At 43.5% G+C, this 25,396-nt stretch overlaps 1 long non-coding RNA gene across 1 annotated transcript; it reads left to right on the forward strand.

Moving 5' to 3' along the window:
* The first annotated feature begins 685 nt into the window (after positions 1–685).
* LOC104604680 (uncharacterized) lies at positions 686–2,939 on the forward strand. The gene is made up of 2 exons (XR_016081075.1): positions 686–1,497; positions 1,876–2,939. It is a non-coding gene; the product is annotated as an uncharacterized LOC104604680 (long non-coding RNA).
* Positions 2,940–25,396: the final 22,457 nt, after the last annotated feature.

Below are 25,396 nucleotides of genomic sequence, written 5' to 3' on the forward strand. Positions count from 1 at the left end.
GACCCGTGACTTAGAGGAGCGACAGAAATAAAAAAGGGTCACGGTTGCTGCCGGTTTGGCTTTCCCCAAAGTCCCCATTCTTCTATATATTTCTTGTCCCATATCAAACCAAACTTGTACTACTCTACTCTCTTTCTCTTCTTGTTGAGCTAATAAACACCACATTGTTGTTAATAAAAGAAAATCGTTTTCTTCAAGTACAACCGAATTATAAATAATCGCCAAATGGTCGCCGAGGAACACCATCACCATCGCCAATTCGCCATTGGCCGTGGTTAGAGCCACTTCCCCTGCCTGCAACCATAAAAAGGGGTAGACCCTGAACCTACTGTCGGTCATCGTCTCGAATCCCTCGTCTGGCGTAAAAAAGACGCGGCAAACGAGGGAGTAGGGACCCTCCCTCCTTTCCCCTTACCCCCCCCCTCCCACCCCTTTTCACTCTCTATCGTCAATTTCAATTTATATTTTTTATTTATTAAATTAGAATTAGAAAAAAAAAATAAGTAGGCAAGAACAACTACAAGGAAGGACAAATTTGAAATTTGCAAAGAAAATAAATATTAAAGAGAAGAATGTTAATTAATCAAACTATTTAATGGCAGTTCGTTTATCGGGCCACTCAATAACTCAACTACTCCCCTGACTCAAACCACACTCATCCCTCTAGTCTAGGGTGTTTTAGGATTTGGTTCTTCCTTTTACATCGAGATATGAATATGATGATGATGATGATGATCATTAACATTATCATTACGAGAATCATCATTTATGTATTTTCCTCGCTTAAATCCGATAGTCCTCGTCATCTCTCAAATCCAACGGTGAATAACAGATCCGATTTGTTGTTCTACTGTCGGTAGACAAATTGGACGGTGGAAAATACATTTTGATGGTTGACGCTGGGAAGAATGGAATAATTTGATTGAGGGTCAGACACAGAGAAAGAGAGAGGGGGTGTGTGTATCTGTATGGTGCATGAAGTCGTGGTCATTTCTGGAACCCAGCTGTAGGGTCGGGGTCTGCTGCTTTGTTTTGTCTTTTTACGTCGTCTCTCCTCCTCCGCCTTTTTTTATCTATTCCTCGAAGACATCTCTCTCCATGCTCCCTTATAACACCGAATCATTCTCTTCATCATTATCACGCAAACAAACCCTTTCTCTCATCCCTATTCTCCCCCGTCTTAAAGGAGAGGCGAGAGTCAGGAGGGAGAGGCGAGAGAGCGCGAGCAACTGAGCAAGCGAGTCCGGACTCTGGAAGGGAAACAATGGAAGCATTCTGTTTGAGGGGAATGTTGTCTGGCTCGAGGCCACCAACACTATCAACTGAGGCCGATGGATCGATCTCATCAGATCTAGATAACATAGCTGAGATCACTCAATTAGGTGTAGGTGTCGTCGGACCAGGCTTCATTCCCCTCAATTACTGCTTCCGTTACGACGATCAACCTCATCTTGTCGTTCTTCATTTTTTTTTCTTCCCGCTAAACTGGATCTGGATGTGAGTTTTTTTTTTTTTTTTTTTTTCTGCAATTTACTTATTTTGAATTACGAGTTATATTCATTAATGGGGTTTGAAATAGTTGGGGCATGAGCAGATTGGTGTAATGATGAAAGATTTTGACTGCTTTCTCTTCCTTTTCTGACGGGAGTTGAGAAAGGTTTTCATCATTGCTCTTTTATGTTTTTTCTAATCTTGTTATCATGGCTGTAGTTTTGTCAGCCTTAACCCTTTTGTGGTTTATCATTGCGCAGATTGTTTTTCATGATACCTTCGAGGATCTGATCTGTCTGTTTCTATATTTTTCTTTTCAGATCATCCTCTGAAACTTTGTAGTTTCTTTTTCTTCTTCTTCCCCCTTTTTTTCTCTTGTTCTAGGGTTCCACTTCCATGGTTGAGATCTAGGTTCTAATTTCTGAACAATATAGTCAAGCTAAACCAAAAGCGGTGAGAAGGGATTGTAATGCTTCTAATGCCTTTGCTTGATTTTTCTTTTCCTTTATGTTTTTTTTTTTATATATATATTTCCATGCTCATATATGATAATTCTCTCCAAATAACATAGTTTGGATGAGCTTTGATATTTATCAAATGTCGATCGTTGATCGAACACTTCCACTGCTGGTATTATTGTTGGATGGCGCTCTTTCAATAAGGTATCGTACATGATCACTTCCTTGGTAATCGATTTATTGATCTCTGCATCTCTTTCTTGTTTTTGTTGTTGTTGTTGTTGTATCTTGTTAATGGTGGTGGACCAGCTTGCATCGTCGTCCTCGTTGTTTTTTTACTTTGTATTTTACCAGTAAGAGAGCTTTATCCTAAGCTTTCCAAAAGAGGATAGTTGATTCCTGGTCGATTTATGCGAGTTTAATGATGGTTTATATTTCTTGCAAATCACATGGCTCAAGTACAATAACTGCACTGCACCATGGGTTTCAAAGAATAAGGATATAACAGCTTCGAGGAATCGAGTCTAATATCCTGATCATTAGGCATAAATCTGTCCATAATCTTTCCAAGATATTCCTCTTTTTAATTTCTGTTTTTCTTTTTTTTTTTTATTTATTCAGTCTCGTGAAGTTGTAATCTATGTTATAGATATTATTCAGAGATACTATTAGCTTTTGTAAAGCGAATGCTGACACTAATTTTATTGCTTAAAGTAAGGTGAGTCAGAGTTGCACGATCATATTGGTTGGAGGATGGAGAGGCATCCAGCTTGACTCATATTTTGGGATACTTTTCTGAATTTCTCCACCTCTGAGCTTCTGCATTCTACTCTTTTAGATATTGTATGTACGTATTTATGAAATGTGAAATATATGTATATATAGCAAATCGTTTTTTCAAGGTTTTATCTAATTTTTCTTTTCATTGGATGTAGTATCAAGTATTCTGGACACATTATCAAACAGGAAAAACACTTAAAATGTGATATGCAAGTATGGAATCCATTTATGTGCATTTTGCAGAATTCATTTGAAGGCTCTAGGCTTGTTAGGCTTTAGTGGTTCAACCTTCAACGTTTTAATGGAGAGATATGTAAATGGTTATTGCTTTGTCTGAAGTATTACTATACTATTACCAGTGCTTCAGGCCAGTACAAACAGAAACAGAATGAAAAGATCGGAAAGATTGGTAAGATATAAGTCATCTGCGAAGCACGTGGTATCGCTCTTGTGCTGGTGCTCGTGGAGGGGGGGGGAGAGGGGTGTCTCGTGTGTGCGGCTCGTGAGTCGTGAAAAAAAAATCTATCTGACTGAGTGAAGGTATAGCGTATAGGTAGGAGTGTGTGTGTATGTGGAGTGTGGAGTGGGAACATATGGAAAAGATTCTTGGGAACAGAAGCCAAAGAGAGAATCCTTCTCTTTCTCAAATCGCATTCTCTCTCTACCATTATATTAACAAAAAGTACATACCTCACATAACGTCAGCAGCTACGCCAATGGCCCAATGCCATGGATTCATCGAGTCTTTAATCCCTGACTACTCTTAAATGTGATCTTTACACGAATTCGTCAACAACTTGTTTTGCAAAACAATCTCAAAATTCAAATTTGAACACCGTTTAGAACAATGTCAGTTGGACTTGTCAACGCCCCAATTTACTATCTAGGGTTTATCTTTTTTCTATTAGCTTTAGAAGATGAGCAAACCTCCATCAACTATACTTTTTATGGGAATTGGAGAGATCATATAGGTGGCGTGTTACTACTTACACCAGTAAAGCCAAATCCTTCCATCTGCTTTTCTTTGACCACTCTTTTTTTTTTCTTATTTTCATTTTGTAACAAAAATATTATTTAATGAATTGTAGACCAGACGTGTCCCCTCATAGAATAGAAAGTGTGGTAAATCATGAATGCGAGTCACAAGGTGGAATCACAGAATTTAATGGTAGATGAATGTACCAATTAGGTTAATGTTGCAATTACTTTTATTAATTACTTATGACCAACAAATGTACCAATTAGGTTAGTTAAGAGGGAAGTGAAATGCCAGATTTAATAGAGGAATCTAATATACGAAATTAGCAAGTGATGAGATTGGAAAAAAAAAAAAAGTTTAATTTAGAAACAAGCGCACAACTAATTTCTTCTATACTCACTTTTTTATTCGAGTATTGAGAATATTGTGCTTTATTTACACCCTTAGGATCTGTGAATTATTGATATATGCGATTTGGCATTAATGGGGAACTGCCTTTTGGGAGGTTGGGATCTTTTTGGCTCTCAAGACTTTGCATATATAAAGTGGAATTCGTATTCGTTTTGGCTTGAACTTTGGGACATGGTAACCTTTGTTTGTGTTTCCCACTCCGAGAGGTGCACTACTAATTATCTCATATCATGACCCCCTCCCCAATGGTGCCATTCTTAAAAGAAAATTTGAGAATTGCATCCCCATGAAAGGATGTTAAAATGGCCAATCTCGTCACCAAATGGTATAAATGCTGGTTACTATTACATCTTCGGAGCTTCCACAGAATTAACCATCTCTTCAATCTCGTGACTCACTGCTCCCTCTTACAATACCCTTTGAATAGTCTCCTCCTCTACGTACAACATAAGGGAATGGTAAAAGGAAGAAATTCCACACTGCAAATCTTGGCGGTCCATGAACAGGTCTATTGGTGGTGTATGGGATTGAATATGGTAAAATTAAAGTGGTATCCTGTACACAATGTTTCAAATGTAATGTGTGCCGTACATGCGAAAGTAAGAAGATGGAATCCTTTTGAACCCTCAGAAGAGTTAGTATCCTAATTCCTAATTAAGCGTTGATCCGCTCGTCCTACTTTCTTTAATTTTTATCACAGTTCAAGTCGCCATAGTAATGAAATGGTACGTAAAGTCTGTAGAAACATTTTCTTGGCAGAAGATGCTTATATAACCAGATTCATACTTTAGCTAGCAAGTTGTGACATTAGAGGTTTATCAAGACAGGAGTCGTACCTGGGTCCGGGCCCCTCAAAACTTGGCTTTGTGTTGCTTTTCCCGAGGATTAGGACTATTCGTTGGATGGTCCCACCTACCTAGGAGATCAATTGGGGGACAAATCAGCTTGCACAGATGACTCCAAGCGTCTCTGTATGATTTTCATTGTATTTATTCAGATGATGAATAAAGTTTCTGTTGAAATTCAACAGGACTCGGAATGTAATGTTCAAATACCAAACTAGATGGTTAAAATGAAATCCATTTGTCAGTCTTTTAGTCCTGCTACATGGGACACCTGGCAAGTTTTTTTTTTTTTTTTTCTTTTTACGGTCTATCGCGGACCCATGTAAACAACCTGAGTTAAGAAGAAATGGAACTAATTTTGTCATTTCATCATTCTAATGGGTATTAAATTGAAGGGCAATATGTTAATGTTACATGTTTGGCCTTTTTCTTTTTCCCGCTTGTAGTTTATTAACCATCTCCTGGGCGGGTACCAGACCAGTAGACCACCAGGTACCATCCCCTCTATTGGTTCTCTTCTTGCCAACTTAACCCACTCCTTTTGGAAATCCAATCAAGCTGTATAAAATAGCGTTTCTTTTTTCAGTACCAGTGTCACACAATCACAGATAGTGTTTTAATAACCGAACCAGACACTAATTCGTTTTTTTCCCCGGGTGGTGGGCCAGCGGTTCAATTGCCCATTTTGAATGGATCAACCTGTGATAATAGGTGTAAATCGGGCCCTCTCACCCTTCCCTAGGATAACTTAGGGGGTGGGCCCCGCATGGCCCATGGCCCAAGCCCATGTGGGCTCGTGCTGTGGGCCGGGCTGGTCCGTGGGTCAAGCCTTGGGCCAGGTCGGGCCGTGGACTAGGCCAATGCTATTTATTTAAAAAATTTGAAAAAAAAAAACTTAAAATTTTAATTTTATATGAATTTTGATATATACAATTGTTTATATACACAATAATTGAATAAATTAATATAATAAAATTGAAAACATTTGTTTATTTAATCAATATATTATATACTATATATTATTACATAATTATAGTTTATATAAATATAATATATATATATATATTATATCTAACATAAATAAATAATATATATGGGCGGTGTTGGGTTGGGCCGTGTTGGCACGCGGGCCGCGGGTGGCCCAACCTGCGTGTCGTCGTGCCATGCCATGCCAGGCCGGTCGGGACAGGCTATGCCAAGCCGCGGGTGGCACGACCCAATTTACACCTCGCCTTATGATATTAGGGTAAATTACATGCCCCCCCCCATACTTACAGCCGTTAGACAAAGACCTTCTTCATTTCTATCTATTAACTTCGAAAAAGATTCTTGATTAACTGTTTAAAGTTTTCTTGTGGGTGTTTGGCATTGATGCCATTTTATGAGAAAACGGTGCCATGTAAGCACTACATTAGAAAAAGCGGTGCTTAAGACAACGGCATTTTATTTGGTGTTGTTTTTCCATAAAAAACATTGTCTCAGATCACGTTTTAAAAATCGGAAAAGTATAGTCTGAAACAATATCAAATTTGATATTTTCTCAGAAAACAGCTTATTAGTGCGGGCAATACAATGATGTGGCATCATCTTGAACATTGAATAATATGACCAATGATGAAAACAATTTTATAGCACTAGTACCAAATAAAATCAGTGCTTGTGGCAATATCACTTCCAAACAAAAAATAAACATTTTTCTGACAAAACGGTGCTTAGAGTTCACACAATCACAACACCGTTTTTATGAGAAAACAGTGCCGTGTTCCCAGCACTGACGCCAAAAACCTACCTAAATGCTCAAACTACCCCTTTCTTTACACTGTAATATTCATTTTGCGTTCCACCAAAAAATGCTTTGTTGTTGACGAGAAGCAGATCAATATGGCTTCTCTCGCTAATCGCTACTGGGAGTCCTCTGTCACAAAGTCCGGCGACGACGAAGATGATGATTAGGACGGAAAGGATGACAAAGACGAAGATTGAGAAGCCAAAATAATGAATAAGTGAACATCGTAGACACTAGAGAGTAAGATCGAAGAAGAAGCTTAGTCTTCCCTCCCGAGATATCTCTGTCTCTTTTCCAGCAATCTCGCTCAAGTCTTCCCCATTGATGTCGTCTTCAACTGCTTGGCCATTAAAGCATTCACGCCGTCTCGCACGAGAAATCTCATGAAAAAGTTGCAGAAAAGGTCATCCCCTCCGCTTTATAACCCATTAACATCTACAATCCCTTTACTTCAATCTAGACCTTCCAGGTTTCCCAAAATCTCCTCTCCCCGCTTCTTTCAGGAGTCGAAGATGATGCAGAACAATGGCAGACCACCTTTGTTCTCTGTCATCCACCGTCTATGCCGTTGAATGGGAAATAAATGCATGGGATCTGCTTTCCCCTCCCCAGGGCCAGTCGTGAGGATGAAGATAACGATGAGATGCCCTGAATCACCAAGCATGTGGGCTCCTGGGTTCGCCCCGAAAGCCCTCTCCAGTCCCTGTTCTGGTGAAGAATTCTAACGTTAGTGCCGACTTCTACTAAATCTGGGCTCTTAGCCACCAGCACCTCTTGTCTTAAACATTTTCCGACTGTAAAGATGGGACATTTGTCAAGACAAAATGGAAAGTGAGAAGGTGTATGTAATTTCGACTCTACCATTCAAATTATGCCATTCCTTATATTAACTACAGAACAAAAATATCCTCTTCCTGTGTTCCTTGCTTGATTCTTCTCCCTTTTAAATTGGGAGCAAAAGAACTTGTAACCTCTGCAATTAATCATCTTTAAAAAATCCCAAAACTACTATCAAATGGATCAGACCCAACAGATCTCAGGTTTCATTTCTTTAATCGAATGAAAGAGAATTATCAACAATTATACTAGAACTAATCCAATTCATTCAATTTCAAGGAGGGTTATTAACATTGTATATTTCAGAGGGATGCAACCAAAGAGCGTGGACAAAACTGTCTTTGGGATTACACAACTTCAACCGCTGTACAATGCAAGCTGGGCAACTTCTCTAACAATCGAATGTTAGCATAGAAGCTTTTGGCCTTGTCGGATGGTCAAAATATCCCACCGGAAATAATGGGGCAGGCGTTGTGCTTTCGCAGGTGCCAAACCACTTGGCTTGCATATACTTGTGTTTCCTCCATCGAGCCATGTGCATCTGTTTTGTTTCAGTAGCAACAACAAGCAGGTTTCCGTATAAGAGCTCAAGCTGCCGGAGAATTTTCCCTTTTCTGGCGATGATTACTGGGTGAGAAAGCACGAATTTTTTCTTTTTCGATCACGAATTAGGTTTTAAGAGAGAATCACAAGAAAAAGAAAATAGACAAATTTAGTAGGGTATTTCGGTAATTTAATGCCTTCCATCATCTGATTTAGTGGGACAAGGTTTGATTGAAGCCCGTATTTACGGGTGTAAAATTGGTCCAAGAAAAACCATAAATAATAAATAAGGTGGGTTAAGGTTTAATAATAGCCCGTATTTAGGGGTGAAAAATTGGTCCAAGCTAAAATTTGGCATTGTTTCACCCTCAGACTTTGGGCCAGGCCCCTTCAAATTTTCAGGAAGACCCAAACCCAGCCCACCCAACTTGTACCCCTACTCATATTGTGATCCGGTGACAAGTTGAACATTCTAAACTCTGAACATTTTTATATCTATATCTATATTTATACTACTACTAAAAGTGCCAATGAATTTTTGTTTGACTAAAATACCCTAATTTTTTAATATGGTCATTCTCTAATTTCAAGGGCACAAAATGTAATTTGAACTTCTACATTATTCCTCATTCAATTCCCTCTCATTAAGTCTTATGTTTAGGATATTAACTCTAATAATTTTAATGATATAAAATATATGCTTTTTAAAATTGACCCCAAAATAGAATCATTTTTCCATATAGGCAATGAATAAGCAATTCAACCATACAGGTCAAATGGATCAGTCCATAATGTCATAATTAAATAAAAGAGATTTTTAGACTGCACTCCACCTCAGAATTCAGATTTGAACACCTACAACAATTCAAAATTATAAACACCTCCACCTATAACACCCATACCCGCCCATGAATTGGCATAAATTCTGAGTTGGCACCTACCCCCAACTGTATGGTGGAGCTAAGATTTCTGGGAGGATTGAACAGTAAAAAACCCTAAATAAAAAACTTTTGAAATAGAAATAAATAAAAAATATAGAAAAATTATACACATTTCTAATGTTTTATATTAATCACATTAAAAAATATAAAAATTTTATGCAATAATATAGAAATTTTGCAAAAAAAAAGCATTTAGGCACTTATCTAATGTTTTATATTAATCGTATTAAAAAAATAAGTTTGGTAAGTAATAGTTGTTTTTATCGATATTGAAAATAAAATATAAAATTTTAAACCAACCCAAAATGAAATTATTTTCCTAGTGGTTGGTCAAGGTTCAGCCTCCTGGGTCATATGTGTCAACCATTGATCCCCTAATTAAATAATAAAAACTAAAAAAGATAAAATAAAAAATGAAAAATATAGAAACTCTTTAGAAAATATTTGGACACATCTCTAATATTTTATATTAATCATATTAAAAAGTAAACACAATAAACAAAAGTTGTTTTTACCTTTTTATTAATGATGAAAATAAAATACAAAATTTAAGCCCAACCCAAAATTGAAATTGTTTTCCTGTTTTGTGGTAGATCAACAATCCAACCTTTCGTCTCAAATGTGTCAATCCATAAAGTCATAATTAAATAATAAAAGTAGAAGAGTTAAAAAATATATATATATATACAAATGTATATATAAATTATGTAGAAAACATTTGGACATATCTCAGTTATTTTAATTAACTAACCATGTTAAAAATATTTGTGACAAAGAATAATTATTTTTGTTTATGATAGAAATAAAATACAAATTTAAAACCAACCCAAATATATATGGAGATATTTTCCTATTTGATGGTGACTCGACAATTCAACCATTTGGGTCAAATGTGTTAACACTTAATGTCATAATTCAATAATAATAAAAGTTAAAAAAGTTGAAAACACATAAAAGTATAAAAAATACAAAAAAAAATGTAGAAAACATTTGCACATCCCTAATATTGTATTTTCATTGTATTAAACAAAAAATTATAGAAAAATAAGAATATTTTTATAAACAGAAATATTAAAAAAATATAAAAAATTTAGAAACATATTATTTACTATCATCATCATAAAATATTGCCATGTATAAAGTATGTGCACACTTATTAGTAATTATAAAAACAACTATGCAATAAGAATTTTCTTTTTTCATTTTTCTGAAATAATAAGCTAGAAGAACAATTATTGTTAGCACTAAAAAGTAGTTCACACCAAAAGTGTTGACATGAAGAAAATATGTTGGCGTTTTAGCATTATATCAAAATTCATTTTTTTTTTGGTAAAGATATCCTCGAGCAGAGATTTTCTGTGACTTATTTGCTTAATTACAAAATTGATGTAAGTGTGAGGATTTTCAGAGTTATACATACATAAGTGGAAAAGAGACATGTACTAATAGTACAACCAAGATTTAAAATTTCAACACAATATGCCCGATACAAGGTGTAGTATATCATATCTTTGAAGACTCGATGTGGGATATGATGGGAAATAGGTGGCATCATCTTTTTTTCCACCATATCATACCCGTATTGGTGACATATCAGGTATATTGGTGGAATATTGGGTGTATCAATAGCGCTGATGGATATGTTGTGAAAAAGATACAAACAGAAAAATGGAAAGGGGGGGGGGGGCTTTTCTTCCCCAACATAATCCTTCATTTACCCCTAAAACTCTGGACCTCATTCCTAAAGTGCAAGACCTACAAACACACACACACACACATAATCAATATTTTTAAGATTTTTTATGTTTTAAAAATATTACAGAGCTAGGTAAGTTTTTTCAATTTTTCTCATAATATCTTGTGAGTTCTTTTTTTTTGCTTAAATGCTTGAAAATGTTTAAATCTATATTGATCTAGATTTTATGTGTTGAAAATCATAGATGTTTGGTGTTATAAATAGATCTATGAAAATTTTATAAAGAAATTTGGAAAAATATAAAATAAAAAATGAATAATATATTTTTTATCTACCTATAAAGACTTAATATGCTTTAGATCTAAGCATGATCTATCATATCCATAAAGCAACTGGATTTTCATTTTCAATATATTTTTTGATTTTTTATATTTATTGAAATGTATTAATTATCTTTTTACTTAAAAGTTGTGCCAATACATGTTTTATGGTCGGACAAACTATCCCTTAAAACTTAAAAAATATAGTTTATAAATTACAATTAAGCACAAGTTTTTTAATGAAAATTATAATTGACTAGGATGAATTTCTTCATAAACTCCTTCATTAAAATGTATTAATTTAATGCATACATAACTTATTGAGACCTTACACTTAATATTATTAATTTTTTATGATATATATAAATAGATATATTCAAAACATATCTCCATACATCTCTTAAAATTAGTTTTTCGATACTCTGATCATTGAATATAACATTTAATTTGAATATTTTTAGGAGCCCATATTCTCTTGCACATATAGCATCCAGCATGGGAATATCTCCTGTTAAATCATGGGAGATGTCAATGTACAGGCATGCAGCTGGATTGGATACTTGTAGAGAGTTTTCAGGAAATCCCGATGCATCTTTTACGATATGGGCTTGCAAGCTGGATGGATCTGCTGCTGTGGGCTCCATCTGTGCATCATTGGTTATGCAGCCTACCATACACAGCGGTGCTAGCAGCAGATCTCGTCTGGTAGGCTTGTTGGTGAGACATTCTGTCGTACGATATGGAAAAAAGCTGGGTTTGAGCCTATATCGATGCCTAACATATATGGACGTAAGTTAACTCATTTGAGGCCACATGCTGTTAGGAGTCGTGGAGATTGTGGTTAGGGGTGTCAATTGGACTGGATTTGGTCTAATCAGGTTTAGTCTAATGTGAATATATTATAAATGGACCTGGTTCAATCTAATTCAGTGAATATTTTGGATCATTTTGGACTGGTTTAAAGACTATATAATTTGTTTAAATTTTTGTTAATTTACATTGGTTTTAATTCAAATCTGGTTCATTGACAACTATATTCTTATCTTCTATCAATGGACAAGATATCGGCTCAATCCAATATAAATTCATTATGGACAGACCAGGTCCAATCCAATATTTCATATTGGTCCATCCAGTCCGTCCAAATTCAATGTCTTATTGGTCCATCCAATCCATCCAAATGGATTTTGATTTGGACGGAGTCCAACTCAAAACCGGTCCATTGACACCCTTAATTATGGTTACAACCATGAGAATAAAACTGCATTAGGGGAATAACTTGGATGGGCTCGAATTGGGCTTTTGTCCAAATTTGAGTGGATCTGGCCCAAAAGACCCCAACCCATAACAGTGTAAAATGCTAAAGGGATATATGATATTATTTCAAAAAAGGGAAAATCTATGATATGAAAAGATATGATATGAAAAGAGTTTTGACCAATCAAAACCCTCCCATAAATTTTGATAAATAACATCTGATTCGTTACCACATTTATAATTTCAGTTTGTTGTTTTGTTGATATCATATATTTTCTGTATACTGTCTACACATACATGTAAGCTCACAACAAATTAACAACTGGAGTAACGCTGAGATAGTGTAACCGGAATAGTGCTTAAAAAAAAACGATCTTTGAAAGATTTCCATTAGGCTGTGTTTGGCTTGATGGAAAAGGCAGGGACAAATAGAAAAACCTATACATTTGTAGAAATACTAAAATTTAACTTGTGTATTGAACCAACAAGAAAAGACCAACCCGAAGCCCGATCATCAACTAAAAGACCGAGAACTGAACCTATTATATATTATTCAGGGTTATCAACTCTGTCCTCATGAAACCCGATTATAGCTGACAGTCTAAAGGCATGGGAATTTTACAATAAACCTGTTAATTCTCTTCGCTTTCTTTTTATCAAAACATTATCTTATATGCCCCTTATTAAATTTGCCCTATATTAAATAATAATTATATGGTCAATAACAATCCACAAAATCATTCCTGACCCTATTATAATTTGAAGACAACATTTAAGCGTATAATGGGGACAGATGAGTTTGGGCCTGTTGGGTTGACTTGGAGCATTGCGGGATTTGTCTGATTCAAATAAATCGTAATTGGAAGTAGGAAAATCAATTAATCAGAGAAAAATCGTATCATTTCATCGTATCTATGGGGCCGGATCTAGGAGGCACAATAAAATAAAGTACATTATGCTTAGTTTGGAAGGAGTATAATTTATAAACGTAAATATATAGAGTACAAAATCTTATATTTTGTATTATTTTATGTGTATTTGTATCGTATATATTTGTATTTGTATTCTTTCAATATTAAGCCTTAAGTATATGTTTGGCATCAATGCTGCAGATGCAGATCTAGGAAACGTCAAATTCGGCATTGCTCTAAGCCATACCTTTTCGATTTATAAGACATGGCTTAGAGCATCATTTTTTATGGAAAAACAACTCCAAATAAATACCTATTTCCTAGAGCACCATTTTTTTTTATATAACGTTGATGTGGCACCATTTTCTGAAGCAACGGCAATAATGCCAAACAGATGCTAAATGAATACTTGATAAATATTTTGGCAATTATCAAAAGTGAGTATTAATCTTTTTTTTTTAAGTATAGGTCGGGGGTAGTTTAAGGGACAGGTGTTAAAAAAATTTCTAAGTACTCACTTAACGTGCTTACAGCTTTGTGTCCATCAAGTCGATTTATACTTGCATTTTGGGTCCACCCATCCAAATGTGGTTGATATGTCACAAACATTAATCCAATCAAGAGTATCTTGTTGTCTGTCACTTCCAGTTCCAACTTCTTCTTTGCAATATTGTGAAGCTTATTTAATAAGAGACCATTTGATGAATTCAGATGACCTGAACGTGATGGCCTTTCGACTGGCTGTGGAATTAATGATGAGGTTGTATGTCAGTATTGATTGATGCGGGTCCTATGAATTTTATTATCGGCATGAAATTTTATCATTGGTTCCACAGCCACTGGAACAACCATCGTGTTCAGCCAAACTTTGCTCCCATTTTATTTGCAGTCAGAGTTGAAATTAGAATGGTATATTCTAATATATATATATATATATATATATATATATATATATATATATATATTAATTTAGACAAATAAAATGAAAATTGAAATTGGTTGGAATGTGATGAAAGGAAATTTGGCCCGACCTTGCAATCACCCGATATGTGGCAAAATCAAGCAACTCGGGGCTGCAGAGCACCCAAAACGAGCACCGAAAGTAAGTCCAAGCTCGCTACTGAGCCCGAACTCCACCAGACCAGATTCCCTAGTAGGAGCCCGAGCTCCCTACCAAGAACCCAAGCTCCCTACTGGGAGTCCGAGCTCTCTACTGAGAACCCAAGCTCCCTACTGGGAGTCCGAGCTCTCTACTGAGAACCCGAGCTCCCTACTGGGAGTCCGAGCTCCCTATTAAGAACCCGAGCTCCCTACTAAGAACCCGAGCTCCCTGCAAGGAGCCCGAACTATCTCGGGTCCTAAGCCTCACGAAGCCGTGACCCGAACTGGCCCATGGTAGCTCGGAACACTCCCCAAACCAAACTCAAGACATCTCGCTCGCCACTCCAGCACTTCGCTTCCGAAACACCAGACTGACCAAACGTACCTGACACCGAGGACGTCCGTATCCAAGGGCGGCGCACCTGACTGATTTGGGATCTGACGCCTGACAGTCGCACTTCAAACGGCCTCCTGCCACCTCCACCTGCCACCGTCATTACTAGCCGTAGAGACGGCTCCGACAAAAGGAGCAGTGGCGGTTCTGTCCGGCCAGAGGGGATGACATCCGAACTGGCAGGAGCTCAGAGATAATCATGCCCGATCTGACAGAAGCCTGGAAGTGAGTGCGCGAGGTGGTTATAAAAGGCTCCCTACCCCCCAAGAACGAGGTATGCTAACTTTGCGCTATCTGGCTTATCTTGCCTTTGAAAGATTCTAACTTGAGCTTCGGAGCCCTTACGCCGGGTTCTCCCCGGAGCTTCTTCACCCCCTTCGTTTCAGGTCCCCTGCCACTCAGTTCAGAGGCAAGATCGTTGACAGCTAAGACCGGCCGGATTGTGCATCATCAATTGGCGCCATCTATGGGAACGCTTCAAAAGGCCTCCCTCCAAACTCTCATACCCCTTTCTTCTTCTTTGAAAAACTCAACACTCATGGCCTCTTCCAGCAACGCCGGACGCGGCACAGAGACAAACACCACCGGGGAACAGCCTCAAGTTCCCATGGTGTGCGTTGGGCAGTTCACCATCCCCCTCTCGGTGGACGGAATTCCCAATCTGAATACGCCACAAGCAGTGGCGCCTGTAAACCTTCTTGCCACAAACATCCTCTTTCCTCCCCCCATCGAGACTACCTTCGCTGAACCAACCGCCGTCCCCCTGGCAGCTAGCCAAAACCGGGTGGATGACCTGATGCAGTGCATGCGGGCAATGTAAGCCCAGATGCAATAGTTCCAGCAACACCAGCTTCACCAGCACCAAGTGTTGCACAACCTCTCCTAGTATCACTATCAACAGCAGTTCCCCCAACTGCCACCGAACCAACCACTACTTCCACCTCGCCACCCTGCTCCGAAGCCGGTCAAGGCCTCTCCGCAGGATGGGCGCCCCCACCAAGGAAAGGCCTCCACGCCCCAGAACCCCCCAAACAGCTAGGCCTCGTCCCCAGGCCGGAGAGAGAGAAAAGTCATCCCCGCCTCGCAGCTCGCAGGCGGATCGGGAACCTCGCCCGCGAGATCGGCACCTCGGGGCTCCAAACCGGAGTTCCCACTCATGGAAAACCGATTCGGCGCACTGGCAGCAGCGGACTACCAGCATTCCGGGCCCATCGAGCTCGGCAACACGGAGGCCAGCAGCGCCAGTACAAGGCCCACTCAACAGCGAAGGCGCCGGCAAAGTCGATGAACCGCCACCCGTGTCCTGTCAGAGCTCAGAGGCAAAGGCGAGACGAGCTCGGACGAGGTAGGAGTTGCCCCGATTCTCTCAGTTCCTTCCCCCCTCGCGTCAAAACTCCTAGCAGTCCCCTTGCCCAGAGATTTCAAGCTCCCACCTCTAGACAAGTATGACGGGTCCTTCGACCCCAACGACAACGTTGACGCTTTCGAGTCCCAAATGCACCTCGCCAGAGCCAGCGAATCATGCATGTGTGTGGCCTTCACCACCACCCTCAGGGGGGTAGCCCGCACTTGGTACAAGAACCTGGCCCCCGGGTCGATAAAGTGCTGGGCTCAGTTCGTGCAGGTCTTCACTACACACTTTGTCACCAGCAAACGGTGCCCCAGAGCAAAGGAAAGCATCTTCAGGGTAGTCCAAAGGGAAGGAGAACCCATACAGGGCTACATCAAACGATTCAATGAAGCATGCTTACAGATACCGTGGTTAGACCCCGTGGTGCAGCTCACGGCAGCAAAAAGAGGGGTGATGCACAAAGAGTTCAAATGGCACATGGTAGCTAACCAGCCCGCAACCGTGGCCGAATTTCTCAAGCTCGCGGACAAGTTCATGAGGACGGAGGAAGAAATCAACCAACAAACCGAGGGCGGAAACGAGAAAAGAAAGAGGGATGGCAAGCCCTCTAACTCTGTCAACCGAAAAACCCCGGCCCGGGACCCAAAACCGAACCAGTTGTTCCGAGCTCCCCTACCAGTTCGGACGGATTACACGCCACTGAACACAAGGCGGACCGAGATCTTAATGACGATCAAGGACGCCCCGTACGTGAAATGGCCACATCGCCTAATGGGAAATCCGAACGAAAGAAACAAGAATTTGTATTGTAGTTTCCATAGGGACCATGGTCACAGTACCGAGCAGTGCAATAATCTCCGAGACGAAATAGAGGGGCTCATCTGTCGCGGATACTTGAGAAACTTTGTACAGCACAACAATAATAACAATAAAGCAGATCGGCCGGGCGAGCACAAAAAGGATGCCCCCGAATCTAGCAGCAGGCCTGCCGAACCGTTGCAGCGACAGCCTCCGGTAGAGAGGCCAATTCGGGGAACCATCCATGTAATTGTGGAAGGTTTGGTGGTAGCAGGGTGTACCTCGGCAGCAGCCCGGACTTCTGTTCGCGAAGCGGTCCTCGAGGAGCAGAACCCTCCGAAAAGGCCAAAGACCGAAGAACCAATCCTCTTCACGGAAGACGATGCGCGAGGAGTTCGCTACCCCCACGATGACGCGCCTGTCATTAAACTAAGGATCAGCGACTTTGAGGTCAGACGCGTACTCGTAGATTCGGGTAGCTCGGCAGACATCCTCTTCAAATCAGCGTTTGATCAACTACAGCTGTCGAGGAACGAATTGAAGCCCGCAAACACTCCCCTGGTGGGCTTCAGCGGAGAGGAAGTCAGGCCCCTCGGAAAAATAACGGTACCTATGGAAGTCGGCACGTGGCCTTGTGCGGTCAGACTCAACCACGACTTCCTGGTGGTCGCGACCCCCTCCCCATACAATGCCATAATAGGGTGGCCAATCACGCATATCCTACGAGCGGTGGTCTCCACCTACTATTTGGCCATGAAGTTCCCTACGGACTTCGGTATGGGGGTAGCGCGGGGCAACCAGCTCGAGTCCCGCAAAGTGCTACGTTGCTGCCCTAAAGGGAAAGACCAAGGCAGCCGGCGACCTCGATCTGGAGCGGCCCGCGGAACAAGGCGAGGAACGAGCCTCGCCCACAGAGGAAACTGTCGCGATTCCAACCTCGCCTACGGACTCAGCTCGCACACTCCAAATCGGTGCTTCCGTCAAAGAACCCCTACGGACCGAATTGGTAAGTTTTTTACTTCAAAATTTAGATATTTTTGCATGGTCCGCGGCCAATATGCCCGGTATTGACCCTGGCCTTATAACTCACAAACTTAACACTGACCCTTTAGTCAGACCCGTTAGACAGAAGAAACGGAACTTAGCCCCAGAACGTTGGAAGGCGGTCGACGAGGAAGTCGAGAAGCTCCTCGCGACAGACTTCATAAGGGAAGTCCATTGCCCAAGCTGGGTGGCCAACCCTGTGCTGGTGAAAAAGGCGAATGGCAAGTGGCGCATGTGCGTCGACTACACCGACCTGAACCGAGCTTGCCCGAAAGACTGCTTCCCCCTCCCCAGGATCGACCGCCTAGTGGACGCGACCTCGGGACATGAATTGCTAAGCTTCCTGGATGCCTACTCAGGCTACAACCAAATCTGGATGGACCAGTCCGAAGAGGAAAAAACCAGCTTCATAACCGAGTTCGGTCTGCACTGTTACAAGGTCATGCCCTTCGGATTAAAAAATGCCGGGGCGACCTTCCAAAGACTTGTAAATAGGCTATTTCGGCCCCTGATTGGCACGAAGATAGAGTGTTATGTAGACGACATGGTCGTCAAGACACGGTTTTCACAAGAACTAATAAAAGACTTGGATTCTGTCTTCCAAATCCTACGTCAGTTTAGCATGAAATTGAACCCCAACAAATGTGTCTTTGGCGTCACCTCGGGCAAATTCCTAGGCTACGTTGTCAATCGGCGCGGTATCGAGGCCAACCCGGACAAGATAAAAGCCATCCTAGATATGAGACCGCCTCGGAAAGTAAAAGAAGTTCAGAGGCTAAACGGCCGCATAGCCGCTTTAAGCCGCTTCATGTCCAAGTCAGCAGATCGCTGCCTACCCTTCTTCAAAGCAATCAAAGGCAAAGGGTTCGAGTGGACCCAAGACTGCCAGCTCGCATTTGACGAGCTAAAAGGTTACCTCGCCAGTGTACCAACCTTAGCTCGGCCCGAGGAAGGCGAAGTCTTAGAACTGTACCTCTCGGCTAGCGACGAGGTGGTCAGTTCGGTACTAGTAAAGGAAGCAGACCGGGTTCAACGGCCCATATATTATGTTAGTAAAATCTTGCAGGGAGCTGAGACAAGGTACCCGCAGATAGAAAAGCTAGCGTATGCACTGGTGATAGCAGCACGGAAACTCCGCCCGTACTTCCAGGCTCACACCGTCATCGTCCTGACCGACAAACCTCTGAGACAAGTTTTACTCAAACCCGAGGTATCCAGTCGACTGACAAAGTGGGCCATTGAACTCAGCGAGTACGATCTCCAGTACAAGCCAAGAACTACCATTAAGGCCCAAGCCTTGGCAGATTTTATCGCAGAATGCACGTTTAGCCTCGAAGCCCCTGAGCCGGTCGAGCCCGAGATCCCCAGTTCGGGCGAGCTCGGAGCTCCCAAGCCAAACGAGTCCGAACCCCATGAAGTAGTAGCTAGTGTAGCATCCCTCCTGGTTAGATCAAGCGCGAACTAGGATGAGGAGCCCTGATAGTGCTACGCGGCCCGAGCGGAATAAAGCTGGAATACGCACTACGCTTTGAGTTCGCGGCATCCAACAACGAGGCGGAGTACGAGGCACTGATAGCCAGGCTAAACCTAGCGCACAAGGTTGGAGCAAAGCACATAGTTATCTGCAGTGATTCCCAACTCGTGGTCAACCAAGTTACAGGCGAATACGAAGCGCGCGAGCTCACATTGATTGCATATTTGGCAAAGGTAAAGGAGGCTCTGCTCAACTTCCAGTCACACTTCATCAAGCAAATCCCGAGGTCAGAGAACGCTGAGGCCGACGCCCTGTCCCGACTAGCTAGCATGAGCCACAACGCCAGGAGAACCATGTACGTAGAGGACTTACCTCGGCCCAGCATTCTCGGTGGGGCAAAAGGGGTCGCTCCCGTCACTGAAGCAGAGCCGAGCTGGATCGACCCACTCGCGAGCTTCCTGCTAGACGGAGCCCTCCTCGCGGACCGCAACGTAGCCAAGAGGGTGCAGCGCCAGGCAGCCAAATACGTCATGATAGACGAACGGTTGTACCGACGATCCTACACGCTCCCCTACCTGTGATGCTTGCGCCCAGCCGAAGCCGGGTTGGTACTCCGCGACACTCATGAAGGCTTGTGCGGCGGACACCTGGGGGGCAGAGCCCTCGCCCAAAAAGCACTTCGACAAGGATACTACTGGCCAACGATGAAGACAGAGGCAATCGAGCTTATAAGAAAATGCGACAAGTGTCAGAAGCATGCCAATATCCACCATCAACCCGCTGCCGACCTCAAATACCTCACCAGTCCATGGCCCTTCGCCCAATGGGGCATCGACCTCCTGGGGCCATTCCCACAGCGACAGGTGGGAGAAAATTCCTAGTGGTGGCAGTAGATTACTTCACGAAGTGGATAGAAGCTAAACCCCTGGCAATAGTTACAGCCCGAAACATACAGAACTTCTTTTGGAAGAACATTGTATGTCGCTTCGGGCTACCTCAGGTACTGATCTCCGACAACGGCAAACAGTTCGAGGATATCAAGTTCCAAGAATGGTGCCAAAGTATGGGATTTAGTCAGAACTTCACGTCGGTCGCTCACCCGCAGGCAAATGGCCAAACAGAAATAATGAACAGAGCCATCCTCCGCGGACTGAAAGCACGATTAGACCGAGCCAAAGGTTTGTGGGCAGACGAACTACCAAGTGTTCTATGGGCTCACCAAACCACGAAAAAAACCGCCACAGGAGAGACCCCCTTCAACCTCACCTACGGCACCGAGGCGGTGATCCCGGCGGAAATCGAAGTACCTACGCTGCGACTAGAAGCATACGACGAACAGACAAACGAGGGCGAGTTACGCACCAACCTCGACCTACTGGACGAAGTGAGAGACCTCGCGCACATCCGAACTGCGGCCTACCAGCAAAAGGTAGCTCGGTATTATAACGCGCGAGTAAAGAAGAGGAACTTCCGCGTCGGCGACTTGGTTCTCCGTAAGGTCATGGTGCCCGAACCCGGCGTAGGGAAACTTGGACCAAATTGGGAAGGACCCTACAGAGTAAAGAAAGCACTCGGTGGGGGGGGGCATACGAGCTCGAAACCCTAGAAGGAAAACAAGTACCCCGAGCATGGAACGTCGTCAACTTAAGAAGATACTACCTATAAACCACCAAGGCAAGTACCCCGAAGCCGAGGTAAAAAACGAACTAAAGGACCGAAATGGTCAGTTCGGCAAAAAACGTAGCTCGAAGACAGGACAACCAGCACTTAAACAAAAAAGCCATTTCATTTCAGATAAAGGTGTACATTCAAAAAAAAAAAAGGAGCAAAAGCCACTTCATCTTTTACAAGTCAGGGGCTACTTCATCATTATCAGAAGCCACTTCGACAACACCCGAAGGACCTGCCTCCCCCTCGGAGTCTGGCTTGGCATCCGCAGCATTAGCCATCTCTTGAGTAATGCGCGAAGTGGATATGGCGCTGGTATCGAGCTCGAGGTACGTATTCCGGATCATCCATCGGCTTAGCTTGAAACCCCTCCTGTAGGAGTCCACCATCAGATCATCAAAATCCGGCGAAGCAATATAATCACTGACAGCTTTTTTCTTCGCGTCTTCGATGCCTTGAGAGAAGATCTGAGTCCTCTCGCTGATATCCTCCTGAAGATACTCGACCTGATGCTGCAGGTCCAGCTTCAATTCCGACATATGTTTCACCACCACTCCCATGGCCTCAGCATTTCTCTGAGACCTCGCCTGCCTAGACCGCACGAAGTGAGCAGCCTCCTCGGCAGCACGAGCAGCCTCCTCGGCAGTTCGCGCCTGCCTCGAGCACCTCTCCACCTGGTTCGCCAAGGCGTGAATAGAAGAGTTCACCTACCAAAGGGAAACAAGGGATCAAAGGAACGAATAGAAGAATAAAGGCCGAAGAACTCTAAAGAAGGGAGCACTTACCACCATGGCATGGGTAACGGCACGGCAGGCCACTTGGTGCAGAGGGAGCTCGGTCCACGCCGCGACTTCCTTGGGAAACATGGCCTCCTTACTTCGTTGAAGAGCGTGAATAGGCGACAGCACACTCCTTGAAGTCCCTCGGAGCCTCCGAGCCCGACGGCCCAGCTCGCGTATGGGCAGACTCGGAGTAAGCGGGAGCCCCTATGTGAGTAGTTTCGGCATAAGGAGCCCCCGCCGGTTTCTGCATAGGAGGAACCATCTCGGGCTCCATAGGCTGCCTCCGCCGGGTAGTCCGGTACCTCGGGCTCCGCACCCTAGGGTGGCTCGGCGCGAGCTCGCTTAGCCACCCGTTTTCTCCTCTTCATGCCCTGGAACAAGTGCCCACCTCGGGTCCCTCGAGAGTCTATCGTACCTGCAAAAAGGAGTTCGGCATCAGTAAAACAAGTAAAAGAAGAGCAAAACAGGATCGCTAGGGGAAGAACCTACCCAAACTCAGGCCAGCAGCAATAAGCTTGGCCTCCGTCAGATACCGTCAACACTCCAGCCCAAGCCGCGCCCATTGCCGGAGGCTCTTCGCCGTCTCTTTATCGAGTGTGACGCCGGAGTCGGGAACGACCATCCCCCAGCCGGTCTGAAACGGCCACCCCGAAATAGTCCCGCTTCCACGCCGGGACCTTATTAAGGAGTCCGTGTAAGAGCTTGAAGCCTGGGCGAGGAGACAGGTAGTATGCCTGCCTACGACCAGGAAGGGGACCCGCTTGCTTTTTCAGCATTAAAATAGAGGAAAAAATCTCCAAATCCAAAGGAAAGTTCTCGTCACAGAATAAGGAGATCGTCCCCACTAAATTCCTAATGGAGTTCGGGTGAAGCTGGCCGACCGTCACACCGAAGTGGTTTAGAACTTCGATGAGAAGAGGATGAAAAGGCAGTCGCAACCCCGCTGCGAGTTGCTCCCGGAAAATCACGATCTCATCAGGACCGTGTTCCCAAGGGAAGCTACCCGTAGTGATGAAGTAGGCGTGCTCCCCGGGGAAGTTGTAGTAGTCTATGAGGGATTGAAGTCCCTCAGGCGTCATAGTCGAAGGGCCGAACTGATCTAAAGCCCGGCCACGATGGGAGGTGGACACCGACCTACCCGAGGCACCTCGGCCTGTAGGTTCAACCTCTTCCTCAGAACCTACATCGAGCTCACTTGAACTACCAGGGGACACAAATTGGTTCGTAGAACCTGCATCAGACCCGCTTGAACTGTCTGAACCCTCCGAACTAGACATCAGGGAATGGAACGGGATTCCAAGAGCACTCACCCGGGAAGAAGACTGAAGTAGACCATGAAAGCTTGAACAAGCAAGGAACCTGGGACGCGAGCTGAAGAGTCTGGACGCGAACTGAAACTTAGGCGCGAGCTCAAGAGGTACAGTAGCAAGGACTGGGCCCCCCCCCCCCCGTTATTTATATCCACAACGACCGGAAAGCGACGGCCCAGATCGAAGCCAATCCAACGGCCCACAGCCGCGCTAACCGCACGTCTTTCTGAAACTGACGAGGCGTCGCGCACGTCCTGTCAGAGATGACGGGGCGTCAGCACGCATCTTCTCGAAACTGACAGGGTGTCAGCGCATGTCTCCTCGCAATAAAAGCATCTGTAGCACGACTCCCGAACAGCTACCATCACGTCTCCCAAACGCGTGCCCTTTTTGAAAATCAAATTAAAGCGAGTGCCCTCAGTACTAACCAAAATCCTCCTGCTACCTTACAAACTCCCCGTGCCAAGACAGGACCCTTGTCGCAGGGAGTGGGGGGCAATTGATGAAGGGAAATTTGGCCCGACCTCGCAATCACCCGACACGTGGCAAAATCAAGCAACTCGGGGCTGTAGAGCGCCCAAAAAGAGCACCGAAAGTAAGTCCAAGCTCGCTACTGAGCCCGAACTCCACCAGACCGGATTCCCTACTAGGAGCCCGAGCTCCCTACCAAGAACCCGAGCTCCCTACTGGGAGTCCGAGCTCTCTACCGAGAACCCGAGCTCCCTACTGGGAGTCCGAGCTCCCTATTAAGAACCCGAGCTCCCTACTGGGAGTCCGAGCTCCCTATTAAGAACCCGAGCTCCCTACTAAGAACCCGAGCTCCCTGCAAGGAGCCCGAACTATCTCGGGTCCTAAGCCTCACGAAGCCGTGACCCGAGCTGGCCCATGGCAGTTCGGAACACTCCCCAAACCGAACTCAAGACATCTCGCTCGCCACTCCAGCACTTCGCTTCTGAAACACCAGACTGACCAAACGTACCTGACACCGAGGACGTCCTTATCCAAGGGCGGCACACTTGACTGATTTGGGATCTAACACCTGACAGCCGCACTTCAAACGGCCTCCTGCCACCTCCACCTGCCATCGTTGTTACCAGCCGCAGAGACGGCTCCGACAAAAGGAGCAGTGGCGGTTCTGTCCGACCAGAGGGGATGACATCCGAACTGGTAGGAGCTCAGAGATAATCATGCCCGATCTGACAGAAGCCTGGAAGTGAGTTGCCTTTGAAAGATTCTAACTTGAGCTTCGGAGCCCTTACGCCGGGTTCTCCCCGGAGCTTCTTCACCCCCTCCGTTTCAGGTCCCCTGCCACTCAGTTCAGAGGCAAGATCGTTGACAACTAAGACCGGCTGGATTGTGCATCATCAGAATGGGATTTCATTCCTTAAGGAGGGGAGGAAATACCATTCCATGGGAAACAAGAATAGGATTCTAATTCCACCCAATCAATCAACTGTAATCGGAATGATTCATTCTGATTCTAATTCCAGACCCCTACTCCCATAAACCAAATGCGCCCTGAATGTTAATAGATTGTGAAAAAGCAAACTAAAAGCAGACTGAGGTGACCAAAGCTTGATAGTGTGGATAGTTTAGTTCAACCATCTGTTTCTGGGCTTGGTGTTGTCATTGGAGACTTTGATGGAAGATTTTGCGATGAGACGGGCAAGGAGACTATCCTGGGTTTCAATAAAATTGACCGAATCACTGGTTCTTCTAGGTTGTAGCGTATGAGTTAGAAACATGGTTATCAAAATTGGATCAGATCGAATGGTCGGACCAAAAAAATTGAGAATCTTTTTGACCAAAAACCATTGATTTTATCAACAATTGATTAAACAGAATAGTCGAACCATTAAACCAGACAACGGTTTTGACTATTATTTATTTATTTATACTGAACAATCAGACTGTTCGACCCAGAGACCAGTCCTCAGAACGGTTTCATATGCGGTCCGGTCTGGTCGGTGTTCAATGACACATGTCACACTTTCTAGATGTAGTAGGAAGGCAAGAGTACAATCCCACTTATATCTCTCCAATTTTCAAGATTTTAGATTTGTAGCCAAAAACTAATGACAACGCCTCCGCCTCCGACAACGTTGTCAGAGGTGGGCGAAGTTAGAGGCGGTGGCGGCGACGCTGATGGTCATTCCTCTATCCAACGCCGCCGCTTCTGCCTCCACCCACCTCCGTCAACGTTACCGGAGGCGGAGGCA

This window comes from Nelumbo nucifera, chromosome 1 (assembly GCF_055504915.1).
Source record: "Nelumbo nucifera cultivar China Antique chromosome 1, China Antique-T2T, whole genome shotgun sequence".
NCBI classification, from domain to species: Eukaryota; Viridiplantae; Streptophyta; class Magnoliopsida; order Proteales; family Nelumbonaceae; genus Nelumbo; species Nelumbo nucifera.